The 14,075-nt window shown below is 40.7% G+C and overlaps 1 protein-coding gene across 5 annotated transcripts in view; it reads left to right on the top strand.

The window, feature by feature from the left end:
* Nucleotides 1–14,075, top strand: part of IL20RB (interleukin 20 receptor subunit beta) — a 38,733-nt gene that overhangs the window by 3,186 nt on the left and 21,472 nt on the right. The window lies entirely within an intron of this gene.

The following is a 14,075-nucleotide window of genomic DNA, read 5'->3' as shown; positions in this document are numbered from 1 at the left end:
AGTGACAGAAGAGGATCCAAATGAGGGGAATTGATGGCAGACCCCATGAGAAGAAAGCCAGTATGGAGTCATGCAAGGAAGAAGATGCAAGGTTTTCTGCTGGGGAAATTTGCCTGAGGACTTTGTGGTGGGCATAAACCTCAGAGGGGCACAAAGGTCTAACGTGAGATAGGAACTGTTGTTCAGTTGATCAGCCATGTTTGACTCTTCGCGACCCCATGGACTGCAGAACATCAAGCTTCCGTGTCTTTCACTACTTCCCAGGATTTTCTCAAACTCATGTCCATTGAGTCAGTGATGCCATCCAACCATCTCATCCTCTGTTGTACCCTTCTCCTCCTGCCTTCAATCTTTCCTAGCATCAGGGTCTTTTCCAGTGAGTTGGCTCTTCGCATCACATGGCCAAAGTATTGGAGCTTCAGCTTCAGCATCAGTCCTTCCTGTGAATATTCAGTGTTGAATTCAAATCAGACTTGGAATCCTTTAGATTTGACTGGTTTTTTCTCCCTGCTGTCCAAGGGACCTCAAGAGTCTTCTCTAGCACCACAATTCAACAGTATCAATTCTTCAGCACTCAGCCTTCTTTATGGTCCATCTCTCACATCCATTTATGACTACTGGAAAAAACATAGCTTTGACTATATGGACCTTTATCTACAAGGTAATGTCTCTGCTTTTTAATATCCTGTCTAAGTTTGTCATAGCTTTTCTTCAAAGGAGCAAGCATCTTTTAATTTTACGGCTAGAGTCACCATCTGCAGTGATTTTGGAGCCCCCAAAAATAAAGTCTGTCACTGTTTCTATTGTTTCCCATCTATCTGCCATGAAGTGATTGGACTGGATGCCATGATCTTAGTTTTTTAAATGTTGAGTTTTAAGCCAACTTTTTCACTCTCCTCTTTCACCTTCATCAAGAGGCTCTTTAGTTCCTCTCTGCTTTCTGCCATTAGGGAGGTATCATCTACATATCTGAGGTTATTTATATTTCTCCTGGCCATTTTGATTCCAGCTTCTACTTCATCCAGTTTGGCATTTTGCATGATGTACTCTGTATATAAGTTAAATAAGCAGGGTGACAATATACAGCCTTGACATATTCCTTTCCCAATTTGGAACCAATCTGTTGTTCCATGTCCAGTTCTAACTGCTGCTTCTTGACCTGCATATAGATTTCTCAAGAGGCAGGTCAGGTGGTCTGGTATTCCCATCTCTTGAAGAATTTTCCACAGTTTGTTGTGATCCACACAGTCAAAAGCTTTGGTGTAGTCAGTGAAGCAGAAGTAGATGTTTTTGTGGAATTCTCCTGCTTTTTCTGTGATCCAACAGATGTTGGCAATTTGATCTCTGGTACGTCTGCTGCTGCTGCTAAGTCGCTTCAGTCGTGTCCGACTTTGTGCGACCCCATAGACGGCAGCCCACCAGGCTCCCCCGTCCCTGGGATCCTCCAGGAAAGAAAACGAGTGGGTTGCCATTTCCTTCTCCAATGCAGAAAAGTGAAAAGTGAAAGTGAAGTCACTCAGTCGTGTCTGACTCTTAGCGACCCCATGGACTGCAGCCCACCAGGCTCCTCCGTCCATGGGATTTTCCAGGCAAGAGTACTGGAGTGGGGTGCCATTGCCTTCTCCACTGGTACCTCTACCTTTTCTAAATCCAGCTTGTACATCTGGAAGTTCTCAGTTCACATATTGTTGAAGCCTAGCTTGAATGATTTAAGTATTACCTTGTTAGCGTGTGAAATGAGTACAGTTGTGTGGTAGTTTGAACATTGTTTGGCATTGCCTTTCTTTGGGATTGCAATGAAAACTGACCTTTTCCAGTCCTGTGGCCATTGCTGAGTTTCACAAATTTGCTGACATATTGAGGGCAGCACTTTCACAGCATCATCTTTTAGGATTTGAAATAGCTCAGCTGGAATTCCATCACCTCCACTAGATTTGTTTGTAGTGATGCTTCCTCAGATCCCCTTGACTTCATACGCCAGGGTGTCTGGTTCCAAGTGAGTGATCACACCATTGTGGTTATCTGGGTCATTAAGAACTTTTTGGTTAGTTCTGTGTATTCCTGCCACCTCTTCTTACTATCTTCTGCTTCTGTTATGTCCATACCATTTCTGCCCTTTATTGTGCCCATCTATGCATGAAATGTTCCCTTGTTATCTCTAAGTTTCTTGATGAGGTCTCTAGTCTTTCCCATTCTATTGTTTTCCTCTGTCTCTTTTCATTGTTCACTTTAAAAAGGCTTTCTTATCTCTCCTTGCTATTCTTTGGAACTATGCATTCAAATAGGTATCTTTCCTTTTCTATGCTTTTCGCTTCTCTTCTTTTCTCAGCTATTTGTAAGGCCACCTCAGACAACCATATTGCCTTTTTGCATTTCTTTTTTGGGGGGATGATTTTGATCACCTCCTCCTATACAATGTTATGAACTTCTGTACATAGTTTTTCAGGCAGTCTATCAGATCTAATTCCTTGAATCTGTTTGTCACTTCCCCTGTATAATCATAAGGGATTTGATTTAGATCCTACCTGAATGGTCTAGTGGTTTTCCCTACTTTCTCCAATTGAAGTCTAAATTTTGCAATAAGGAGTTCATGATCTGAACCACAGTTGTCCACTTTTGTTTTCACTGACTGTACAGAACTTCTCCATCTTTGTCTGCAAAGAATATAATCAATCTGATTTCAGTATTGACCATCTGGTGATGTTCCTGTGTAGTGTCATCTCTTGTGTTGTTGGAGGAGGGTATTTGCCATGACCAGTGCATCCTCTTGGCAAAACTGTTAGCCTTTGCCCTGCTTCATTTTGTACTCCAAGGCCAAATTTGCCTGTTACTCCAGATATCTCTTGACTTCCTACTTTTGCATTGCAGCCCCCTATGATGAAAAGGACATCTTTTTTGGTGTTAGTTCTAGAAGGTCTTGTACGTCATCATGGTACCATTCAACTTCAGCTTCTTTGGCATTACTGGTTAGGGCAGACTTGGATTGCTGTGATATAGAATTGTTTACATTGGAAATGAACCGAGATCATTCTGTCGTTTTTGAGATTGCACCCAAGTACTGCATTTCTGATTCTTTTGTTGACTATGATGGCTACTCCATTTCTTCTAAGGTGTTCTTGCCCACAGTAGTAGATATAATGGTCATCTGAATTAGATAAGAATCAGAGGAGAAAAAAATTCAGGCTGAGGCCAATTTCACTGAGCCAAGATTTGATTCACATATTTTGTTTTCATTCATTCTAAATTTCTGAGCACCCACTATGTTCTAGTTTCTGGATTAGGTGCTGATTAAAGATGAACAAAACAGAGTCTGCTGTCTTCAGGGAACATAAGAGCCTACTGGGAAATACATTCAAGTCTTTAGGGATTTATCATTCATACTTTTTTTAAATTGAAATATAGTTGATTTATAATTTTGTGTTAATTATTCCTGTACAGCACAGTGATTCAGTTATGCATATATGTATGTACATTCTTTTAAAATATTCTTTTCTTTTATGGTTTATCACAGTATATTAAATATAGTTCACTGTGCTATGCAGTAGGGCCTTGTTGCTTATCCATTCTATCTATAAAACCTTACATCTGCTAACCCCAGACTCCTACTCCTACCCCTTCCCCCATCCCCTCCCCCTTGGCAACCAACATTCTATTCTATGTACGTGATTCTGTTTCTGTTTCATAGACAGGTTCTTTTATGTTGTATTTTAGATTCCATGTAAAAGTGATATCATATATCATTCATAGTTTTAACTATCTTTCAGGCTCCAGAAGTAAGGTCTAGGTCAGTGGTTCTCAATCTCAAGTGCACGTTGGAATCACCTGGAATGCTTTTAAAAATACAAATGCCAGGATTTCAGAGCCAGAAATCTGACTTAATTAATCTATGGTGCTGCCTTGGCTCTGGGATTTTTAAAAACTTCCTGGGTCAGACTCCTTAGAGAAGGGATTTATTCCAAAATTGGGAAGAGAAAATACAAGTTTGGAGCATCTTGTGGTAACGAAGGAAGTGCTCAAGAAAGGATGGGGGCCAAGATGCCACAAGTATCCTGGATTGGAACCTGGGATGGAAAAAGAGTATCAGTGGGAAATTTGGCAAAATCCAAATAAAGTTTGGAGTTTAATTAAAAGTAATGTACCAATGTTAGTTTCTTAGTTTTGACAAGTATAACATGACTATAATAGATGTTAGCATCAGGGGAAGTTGAGTGAAGGGTTTACAAGAACCCTGTACTTACTATCTGTACTTTTCCCTATAAATCTAAAATTATTCTAAAAATTAAAAGTCTATTAATGAAAATAACATGAAAAAAAGAGAACTGAGAGATAAAAGTAAGTCAAAAGCACACAAAATCCAAAATAGCTCCCAATAACCGAAGATGGAACAATTTGAGTAACATAATCAACATTGATAGAATAAAATACATTTCTATGAGTCCACACTGATATATTACAAATCTCCACAAATGGTAGAGCGGGAAGAACTCTTCCTTACAAAATTCCAATTAACACATACAAAACCACTACTAGAACATCATAGCAATGATTGTTGCAAGTAAATCCACCAATAAATACAAAAATTAATGGGTGAAAGTTTGAGGAGAAAGAATATTTGCACAGTAGCACAGTATTTCCCCTAAATTATTAATTATAAAGGGGAAAATGGTAATTTTATAGTGAAGACACTGCCTTAACCAAGTGGTCAAGGGTAACTCCACCAGTCATAAGATATGTTATCATCATACAGTCCCTGTGAGTATGTGGTAAACATGTATAACCTTAATCAAATCATGAAAAAATGTTAGACAAACCCAAGCTGAGGAATATCGTACAAAACAACTGACCTGTACCTGTCAAAAATGTCAAGGAAAGACTGAGGACAGACTGGAGAAGACTAAGTAGATATGATAACTAAATGTAGGATCCTGGATTGGTTCCTGAAAAAAGAAAAAAGGAAGGACGGAGGGGAGAGAGGAAGGAAGGGAGGAAGAGAGAAAGAAAGAAAGGGATGTAGGGGAAATTTTGGTGAAATTCAGATAAAGACTGAGGCTTCATCATGGATATTGGGCCAATGTTAATATCTTCCTTTTCATATTTGTTCTCTGGTTATGTACATGTGGAAAGCTGACTGCAGGGTATATGGGAGCTCTCTGTACTATTTTGCAACTCTTCTGTTAAGTCTGAAATTATTTCAAAATAAAACTTTAAAAAAAAGCCTCTTTCCTAGTGATTCTAATGGGCAGCCAAGATTGAGAACGGTTATTTTAACCTCAATATACCAGTGCTTCTCAAACTTTAATGGTTATGAATTACCTGGTGGGGGGGGTGTCTTGTTAAAATGCAGGTTCTGGTTCAGTAAGGCATAGGTTGCAGGGTTTTGTGCTGCTGCTGCTGATCCAGACCATACCTCAAGATCCTGAAACAATAGACCACTTTCCTGAGGCATGAACTGGTTTGCATACCTTTTGAAACTGGGATGTGGGCTCTAGTTACTAGGCAAACCCAAACACAAGTGATCTCAGCAACTTGTTTAGCAGCCATGTCCTAGCTCAGCCTTCCTCTTTTGTTCAGGGCACATACAAGGGGATTCTCTTGAAATAATCTACTGTAACTGAGAGACATGTCATGTCAGTTTATAGTACCAGTATCCCCTTAAGTGCCAGCCCCTTTAGGGTGGTGGTAGTCAAAATGATGGTCCCCCAGTGATATCCACATTCTTTTTCAAAAAACACTGTGTAGCTTGTGGGTTCTTAGTTCCCTGACCAGGAATTGAACCCCTACCCCCTGCATTGGGAGCACAGAGTCTTAACCACTGGACCACCAGGGGAATTCAAGATGTCCATACTCTAATTCCTAGAAACTGTGGATATGTTACCTCCTGTGGAGAAAGGGATTTTTTTTCCACATTAAGATGCGATTAATGTTTTGGGATTTTGAAATTAGGAGATTATCCTGGATTATTGGATGGGCCCAATCTAATCATATGAGTCCTTCAAAGCTGAGAAGCTTTCCTGGATCCAGGGAGAGACGGATGGGAGGACAAAAAAAGAGGCAGGAAATATTTGAAACATGAAAGGGACTTAACTAGCCATTGTTGGCTTTGAAGATGGAGGAAAGAGGGGCTGTGCGCAAGAAGGTGGGGCCTTATCCCAGCAACTGGAAATGGCAAGAAAACAGTCTTCCCTGGAGCCTGCTCTTCTGTCAACGCCTTGATTTTAGCTCAGACCTGATTCAGATTCCTGACCTATGGAACTGGAAAATAATAAATCTGTGTTGTTTTAAGATACTGCCTTTGTGGGAATTTATTACAGTGCAATAGAAAAGGAACAGGCCACAAGAAAAAGGGATCAGCTTTGTGAATGCAACTCTGTGCAAAAAATGTTGCTTAGCTAGTTTTGCCACACTGAGCACCAAAATCTTAATAGTCAGGTCACAGTCACCCAGCTCAAATCTTTGTTGAAAACACCATCCAAGAGGCTCCACCCCATGGGCCTTCTTGAGATACTGAGTCAGACAGCTAGAACAGAGTAATTCTCTATAGTGACAAGAGCATAACTATTCAGAGGAACCAAATAATCATAGAGAAGATACTTCAACATCTCATTCCAACTCCAGTGAGAATTCTCCTCCAGTGTGGCTGAGGAAAAAACTTCCCCATTTTGCACCTTCCTCCCTGTGGCTAATGTGTCTTTCCCATTCACACTACAGGCTTACTCTCCCCTTCCCCCTTGACTGTATTTTTTTTTTAAAGTCTTTTTAAAAAGTCTTCATTGAATTTGTTACAATATTACTTTTGTCTTACATTTTGTGTTTTTTGGCTGTGAGAGCTGTGGGATGTTAGCTTCCCAACCAGGGATGGAACCTGCACCCCTGGCCTTGGACAGTGAAGTCTTAACCACTGGATCACCAGGGAAGTCCCTTAACTGTATTCTTTGTTTTTGTATTTGCTTATTTACATCAGGGAGAGTGTCTATTAACTGGTTACTTGACTTCAATACATATTACTCCTGGTTCTTAGATGACATTTCTTGTTAGTGAGATTACTGGGTAGATGACAAAGTTTTCTTTTTCTCCACTGAATTGCATTCTAAGGACCACCGTGTGCATTCTCAAACAATTGGAGGGGATTTTAAAACCTTTCATAGGTGAAAGGAGTCACTCTCACTTAGAGTTGAGCTGAAACTAGAGTTCCCTATTTAGTGTCCTAGCATAAAACAGATCCTTCCTCATGTAGTGCCACCTTAGTTTTTTTTTTTTTTAATTTTGGCTCCATGGCATGTGGGATCTTAGTGCCCAGACCAAGGACTGAACCCGTGCTCCCTACCTTGGAAGGCAGATTCTTAACCACTGGACCATCAGGGAAGTCCTCTGTCATACTTTCTATGTAACCCAATTAAAACATACCCTGGCATCAGTAGTTCACTGGCATTACTGATTTTCCATCTCATTCCCAATGTGTGTGTGTGCTACATAAACTACAGTGAAATAAAGATAGAATTTGGAATATACTATACAAGTGTCAGGTATTCATCAGAAGGACTGATGCTGAAGCTGAAACTCCGATACTTTGGCCACCTCATGCGAAGAGTTGACTCATTGGAAAAGACCCTGATGCTGGGAGGGATTGGGGGCAGGAGGAGAAGGGGACGACAGAGGATGAGATGGCTGGATGGCATCACCGACTCAATGGACATGAGTTTGGGTAAACTCTGGGGGTTGGTGATGGACAGGGAGGCCTGGCGTGCTGCGATTCATGGGGTCGCAAAGAGTCAGACATGACTGAGCGACTGAACTGAACTGATACAAGTGGCATAAAGATATTGACGCTGTTGCTTATAGGGCTCAGAAAGAAGCAGTAATTTTCATTTTAATATAGGAATGAGACAGTATTTTGCCCATAGTGGAGTTAGATTTGGAACTTCAGAGCTAGGTGAAGACAGTTACACAAGTGTAAACTGTTGGATAGCATAATGGATGTTGTCCTGCCTGTGTGCCCTTCATGAAGAAAGACATACCCAGAAATTCAACCTCAGAGTGTCTTCCTTAAAGCCTTGGTGAGTGCCCTAATCACTGGGACAGCTAATCACTAGGTCTCCCTCCCTAAACAGGTCTCCCTCGCTGATTAAATTGACTGCACTTAATTCTACAACTTTTTTCCTAGATGCATTTCATCCTGTTTGAGTTTATTTTCTATCATGGTCTTTAAAAATGTATCCTGTCATTCAGATAATCAGAATTAATGTTAATTTTTTTAGGTGTGATGACACTGTATTTTTTAACTGAAATTTTGTTGTAATTCTAGATTTTTATGCAGTTATAAGAAATAAGTGGGCTTTCCTGGTGGCTCAGATGGTGAAGAATCTGCCTGCAATGCAGGAGACCCTGGTTCAATCCTTGGGTCAGTAAGATCCCCTGGAGTAGGAAATGGCAACCCAATCCAGTATTCTTGCCTGGAGAATTCCATGGACAGAGGAGCCTGCAGGCTACAGGCCATGGGGTAGCAAAGAACAGGACGTGACTGAGCAACTAATGCTTTCACACTTTTCATAAGATATAGCACAGAGGGACTTTTCAGTGTTCCAGTGGCTAAGACTCCACCCCCACAATGCAGGGGGCCCTGGGTTTGATCCCTGGTCAGGGAACTAGATCTCACATGCCACAACTAACAGTTTGAATGCCACAACTGAAAAAAAAAAAAAAATCCTGCATGCTGCAACTAAAAAAGATCCCTCATGCCCAACTAAGACTTGGTGTAACCAAATAAATTTTAAAAAAAGAAATAATATGAAAACCCAGTTTCCCCAATGGTATTTTGCAAAACAGTAGTATAATACTACAACTAGGATATTGAAATCTTAGGTATTGACAAAATCCACACATCATGTTCAGGTTTCCCCAGCTTTACTTGCATTTGTTTGAGAATGTGTATGTGTGTGTGTGTGTGTGTGTGTGTGTGTGAAGGTTTATATATTTATCACCAGTCAAGATACTGAACCTTTCCAATATCACAATGATGTGTCTTGTTTCCTTTTTTATTACTTCACCCATCTCTCACTACTGTGCCTTTCCCCACTCTTCCTAACTCCTGGCAACCATTAATCTGTCAAAATCTAAAATTTTGTCATTTTACAATGTTATAAAAATAGAATTATACAGTATGTAACTGGGGTTTGGCTTCTTTCAGTTGTTATAATTCCCTGGAGATTCATCCAGATTGTTTTGTGTAGTTTGTTCCTTTTTATTGGATATACCATATTTGTTTAACCATTCACCTGCGGGTATCTGGGCTGATTCCATTTTGTTTATGGACATTTGTTGTGCAGACTTTGTGTGATATAAATTTTCATTACCTTGGGATAAATGCCCAAGAGTGTCCTTGCTGGGTTGTGTAGTAATTTACAAGTTTAGTTCTGCAAGAAACTGCTGAACTATCTTCCAGTGTGGTAGAACCACTTTATGTTCCCACCCGGTGATGTATGAGGGATCCACTTTCTCTGCATCCTCACCAGGGCTTGGTTTTGTCACTTTAAGAATTTTTAGTCATTGTGATAGCTGTGTGGCACTCTCTCATGGAAGTTTTAATTTGCATTTCCCTAATAGCTAATGATATTGAACACATTTTCATGCGCTGATTTGCCATCTGTGTGTGCTTTTCTGGTGAAATGACTCTTCACGTCTTTTACTCATTTTCTAATTGAATTGCTTGATTTTTCACTGTTGGGTTTTGAGTATTCTTTATATATATATTCTAGATATAAACCCTTTGTGAGATATATTATTTGCAAATGTTTTCTCCTAGTCTGTATCTTGTCTTTTCATTCTCTTAACAGGGTCTTTGTAGTGCAAGAGATTTTAATTTTGATGATGCCTGTTTATAAATTTTTCCTTTCATGGATCATGCTTTGGATGTCAAGTGTAAGAAATCTTTGTCTGGCCCTGAAGACTTTCTCCTATGTTTTTTCCTAAAAGTTTTAGACTTTCACATTTTACATCAAGTCCACGGTCTACTGTGAGTTAAGTTTTGCTAACTTGTGAGATGTAGGTTGAGGTTTTTTGTTTGCCTGCAAATATCCAATTGCTCTAATGTTGTTTGTTGAAAAGGCTCCCCTTCCTTCAGTGAATTGCTTTTGTACCTTTGCCAAAAATCAGCTGAGCATATTTGTGTGGGTCTATTTCTGGGATGTCGATATTGTTTCATCAACCTATGTGTCTATTTCTTTGTCAATGCCATACAGTCTTAATTATTGTAAGTTTTAAAATTGGGTAGATTGAGTTCTCTTACCTTTTGCTTTTTCAAAATTGTTTTATTCTTGTTCCTTTGCCTTTTCTCATATATTTTTAGAAAAAGCTTGCCTAACTCCACAAAAAACCTTGCTGGGTTGTTGATAGGAACGCTGTTAAACGTATATATCAATTTGGGGAGAATTACCATTTTAACTATGTTAAGTTGTCCAATCCATGAGCACAGTATGCCTCTCCATCTATTTAGATTTTCTTTGAAAGTTTTTCACTGGCATTGTGGTATTTTCCCCATAGAAATCTTAGGTAAGTTTCGTTAGATTTACACCGGAGTTTTTCTTTTGGAGAAGGGCAATGATTGCAAGTCATATTTTAAGTTTCTGCATATAAGTGTTCATTGCTAGTATTTAGAGATACAACTAATTTTTTTTAAGTTTATCTTGTATCCCATGAACTTGCCAAACTCACTATTAAATAGAGGCTTTTTTGGTAGATTCTGTGGGATTTCCTACATAGCCTAACACGTCATCTGGAAATAGAGTGAGATTTATCACTTATTTTCGAAGCTATAATGTCTTTCCTTTGTTTGCCTTATTACTTACAGTTGCTAGAACTTCTAGTACAATGTCGAATAAAAGTGATAAGTGTGGGCATCCTTGCCTCATTCTTGATACAGGGAAAAAGCATCCCGTCTTTTACCATTGGACAAGATGTTAGCTGTAGGTTTTTTTTTTTTTTTGGCTATGCTGGGTCTTCACTGATTTGCAAGGGCTTTCTTTAGGTGCAGTGGGCAGGGGCTACTCTTCATTGCAGTGCTTCTCACTGCGGTGGTTCTCTTACTGTGGGGCACAGATTTCAGTAGTTGTGGCTGGCAGGCTCTAGAACTTGGGCTCAGTAGTTGTGCTGTATGGGCTTAGTTGTTCCACGGCATGTGGGATCTTCCCGGATCAGAGATCAAACCTGTGTCTCCTGCATTGGCAGGCAGATTTTTATCCACTGTGCCACCAGGAAAATCCAGCTGTAGGTTTTTTATAGATGGTCATTATCATATTGAGATAATTCCTGTTGTTCATAATTCAAAGAAACGGTTTCTGTTTTCTTTTTGTTTTAAAATTATGAACAGGTGTTGAATTTTATAAATGCTTTCTTGGTGTCAGTTGAAACAATTATATGATTTTTCTTCTTTATCTTGTTGATGTGGTGGATTACATTACATTAATTGATTTTCAAATACTGAAGCAGCCTTTCATACCTGGAATAAATCTCATTTGATCAGGGTGTACAGTCTTATGCAACACCAAATCTGGATTGTATTTGTCAAAGATTTTTGCATCTAAGTGCCTGAGATATATTGATCTGTAGTCTTTTGCTTTTTAAAAAATATACATAATCTTTGTCTGATTTTGGTATCAGGGTAATACTGACCCCGTAAAGTAAGTTATTTTCCTCTTTCATTTCTGGAAGATATTGTATAAAATTGGTACTACTTTCTCTTTAACTATTTCATAGTTTTTGTTGTTGTTCAGTTGATAAGTAGTATCCCACTCTTTGTGACCACGTGGATTGCAGCATGCCAGGCTTCCCTGTCCTTCAGTATCTCCCAAAGTTTGCTCAGACTCACGTCCATTGAGCTGATGATGCCATCCAACCATCTTATCTTCTGTTCCCCCCTTCTCCTCATGCCCTAAATCTTTCCCGGCATCAGACACTTTTCCAGTGAGTCAGCTCCTCACATCAGGTGGCCAAAGTACTGGAGCTTCAACTTCAGCATCAGTCCTTCCAATGAATATTCAGGACTAATTTCCTTTAGGATGGACTGGTTGGATCTCCTTGCTGTCCAAGGGATTCTCAAGAGTCTTCTCCAGCCCCACAGTTCGAAACCATCAATTCTTCAGTGCTCAGCTTTCTTTACGGTCCAACTCTCACATCTCACATTCATATTCTCCGGAATAATTATCTGGGCCAGGAGATTTCATTTTTGAGAGCTTTAGAATTATGAATTCAGGCTTTATAGTTTTAAAATCCCCACATATCTGAGTAGAGAAATGTTTTGTCTCCTTCAGCAGAGGAAACATGTCAGAGGGGACTATGCCCTGCCCTCCTGTGCTATCTTACTGCAGCTGGCTCTTTTCCCTTTCTTCCCTTGGATGACGACAAGTAAAAGGGTGGGGAGGGCAGGAAGCCTCCCTTGAGGGCACCCCAGGTGTTTCCTCACAGGCCAGGCCCTGGATGCTGAGAGTGAGATTGGGCTGCATCACCAGGGTCCTACATTAGTGCCCACAAGGGCACTAAGTGCGATGTTCCTGACAGCCCCCATCCCCTCATGGTCACAGGACTTGATAACGAACAGCAGGTGCCAGTTTGGAGACAGACACAGAGATGAAAAGTCCCAGGCGAGGGTTCCAGCCTCATACACACTGTGCTGTTGATGTTATCACTGCAACTGTAACAGCAAAAGGAGGCAGGTGTTGGGCATTAAAAGAGGAGTGTGTCAAAGTCAGAGGCGAAGGCCACAGTAGAAGATCTGGACTGGGGCTGCGAAGTCCTTATACGGGATCAGCTTCACAGCTGATTCTGTGAAGAATCACAAGAATCACAGATCAGCTTTGATTCTGTGTGCAAGCTGTAGACACACTGTGTGCACACTCTGGGCACACAGCTATGTGAGCAGATGCTTGAGTCTCATCCGGCTCAGAGGCCTGCAGGCTGTCTGGGCGGAGTCTCCAAACTGGCTTGGTGCTCTTCTGTACTAGACTTCTTCCATGGCAGGCCTGAGCCTGCACTTCCCAAATAGCAGCGGTGCCCCGTTTAGCCATTTTGGGAATACAAAGGAATTGCTTTGATACCTGAGGATGGCAGTAGCAAGAGAGGGTGGTGATGAGAAGCTGGCAGGAGCCAATATGGGTTTGCCATGTAGAGGCGGGGAGCTCAGGTTTATGCAATGTGTTTACGGTCACAAAGTCAATGGCAATGTCCAAACAAAGTCCAGGCCTGCATCGCGGCCAATGTGACGCAAGGGTTATACATAATGTGCTTCAGTTTTCTCACATGTTCAACAGAGAACCTGATAGTCCTTACATCCCAGTATGGTCATGAGAATTAAATGAGATAATCATGTGATAACCGAGCACATGGCATAGATGGAGCTTGGTAAGTGCTCAGTAATGTTGCTGTTGTTCAGTTGCCCAGTCATGTCCGACTCTTTGTGACCCCATGGACTGCAGCACGCCAGGCCTCCCTGTCCCTCACCATCTCCCGAAGTTTGCCCAAGTTCATGTCCATCGCATCAGTGATGCCATCCAGTCGTCTCATCTTCTGATGCCCTTTTCTCCTTCTGCCTTCAATCTTCCCCAGCATCAGGGACCTTTCCAATGAGCTGACTGCATCAGGTGACCAAAATTACTAACCATTATTAATTTCAATAATATTAGCTATTATTATTAACTGGGTTTTCCAGATGGCTCAGTGGTAAAGATTCAGCCTGCAATGCAGGAGATGCAGGGGATGTGGGTTTGATCCTTGGGTCAGGAAGATCCCCATGGAGGAGGGCATGGCAACCCACCCCAGTATTCTTGCCTCATGGACAGAGGAGCCTGGCAGGTTATATTCCATAGGGTCACAAAGAGTTGGTCACAACTAAGCACCCATCCACATACATATTATTATTAATGTTAATATGCTATTCTATCACCAAAGGGAGAATGACAATGATGATAGCAAATTTAGCATGAACACAAATATGGTAAAATTAGAGTTGCTTTTAGTTCCAACCAGTCCATCCTAAAGGAGATCAGTCCTGGGTGTTCATTGGAAGGACTGATGTTAAAGCTGAAACT

Source organism: Moschus berezovskii, chromosome 1 (genome assembly GCF_049115385.1).
Source record: "Moschus berezovskii isolate FMDL1 chromosome 1, NW_MosBer_1.0, whole genome shotgun sequence".
In the NCBI taxonomy this organism is placed as follows: domain Eukaryota; kingdom Metazoa; phylum Chordata; class Mammalia; order Artiodactyla; family Moschidae; genus Moschus; species Moschus berezovskii.
This window is presented reverse-complemented; position numbering and strand designations above follow the sequence as displayed.